Here is a 1,884-nt window from a genome sequence, read left to right as displayed (position 1 = left end):
AAAAAAAAAAAAAAAAAAAAAAAAACAAACTGGACCATCACCCTGACTTACTGAAAAATGAAGAAATACAGTTTCATCGTCTCACAGAATTGTGATATTGGATAGAAGGATATCTAAAAATTAGGTGATCAAGCTTTGAAATGGACAGTTGAGGTGCAGCAGAGAGTTATGAACATTTCATCAAAGTCCTTCATACACTAACATGAATCATAGATGAATTCTAAATGAATGACATATTTCTTAGTTTGCCAAAATTGTGAAATTGCTGACAGTAAAATGACATAATCTGAGCAGCCAGTAATCAGACTAACCCTGGCTGGCCTGTCTGGTCGTGGGATGTGAAGGCTTTTGTGTGTTTTGCAGGTTGGGCAGGGGAGGGCCTGCAAGGTGAGGCTATTTTAGGGGTGCTCACTATGAGCCAGGAAGTCACAGGGATTTGCCTGCCCTGTTTGTTATATCTGTGTTTGAATTGACTCTGCATGGATTCTGTGTAGGATGTAAATGTCTTTTTTGGTTGGAAAGAACCTCTGCATGAAAGTGCTCCAGGGAATATTTTAATGAAACTGGGAGCCATTGAGGAAACAGGCATAGAAATTCTTCTAGTCACATGGACAGAGGAAGGTAATACAGGAAAAGGGGCAGGTGTGTGTAATCAGAATGGAAGGGATAATCCTGGAAATGGGGGCATGAGCTGGTCTTATCAACCACAATGTGGCAGGTAAGGCAAGTTCCCAAAATGTGGGTACCAGACAGTGTATCTGGGCAAGGGACACTATTGCACCACTGCCCTTTCTTGGCAGCGTCTGCCAGTGCAGCTGTGTGGGAGGCGCTCAGCTTCCCTCTGGATGACTAAGGCTGTGGAGATGTGGGAAGGGATATAGAGAACAAAGAAAGTGGTCAAGATAGAAGAAAAGAGTTTACTGCTGGTTGCAGTGGCTCAAGCCTGTGATCCTAGCACTCTGGGAGGCGGAGGCAGGTGGATCACCTGAGCTCAGGATTCAAGACAAGCTTGAGCAAGGGTGAGAGCCCCCACCACCACCACTTTACAAAAAATAGGAAAATTAGCTGGGAGTGGTGGCAGGTGCCTGTAGTTCCAGCTGCTTGGGAGGCTGATGCAGGAGGATTGCTAGAGCCTAGAAGTGAGAGGTTGCCATGAGCTGGAATGATGCCATGACATCCTATCTTGTGCAACAGAGTGAGACCCTGTCTCACAAAAAATAACTTTACTGCAGTGTTTCCCAACCTGTGATGCATAGAGAAAATAATAGTTTATGGCAACTGGGCAGCTCTTGGCAGGAGATGACCATCTAGGAAGCGCCAGCCATTCCTGGCCTTGTCCACCCACCCAAGTTGGGGGTCAGAGGCCCCAGCCTGTACCTGTAACCCATTCCTGCCTATTTATGGGGAAACACTGATTTAGCCCATATTATGCACACACAGTAAAAACGTGGTGGCCATTGAGCCCTTTGAGAAGCTGGCAGAAGTTATGGGCTTTCTCCCCAGAGACCACGAAGGTGACATACACGTAGAATTTTGCCTACAATTTCAAGGGATTCATGGAAATCATGTTCCAGTTTACTTCTGGGGCTAAGGATACAAACTTCTATTTGAGATCATTAGTCAAGGAAAGGACATTAATAAAGAAATGAAGGGGCCTGGGCATGGTGGCTCACACCTGTAATCTAGCACGCTGGGTGGCTGAGATAATTGGATTGATTGAGCTGAGGAGTTTGAGACCAGCCCCAGCTAGAGCAAGACCCTCTCTCCATTAAAAATAGAAAATTAGCCGGGCATTGTGGTGGGTGCCTATAGTCCCAAATACTTAGGAAGCTGAGTCAAGAGGATGCAAGAGAATTGCTTTAGCCCAAGAGTTAGAGGTTACTG

Source organism: Otolemur garnettii, unplaced genomic scaffold (assembly GCF_000181295.1).
Source record: "Otolemur garnettii isolate 467f Iridium unplaced genomic scaffold, OtoGar3 scaffold00034, whole genome shotgun sequence".
Classification (NCBI taxonomy): domain Eukaryota; kingdom Metazoa; phylum Chordata; class Mammalia; order Primates; family Galagidae; genus Otolemur; species Otolemur garnettii.
The sequence above is the reverse complement of the archived record's forward strand: the minus strand, read 5'-3'. Positions refer to the sequence as shown.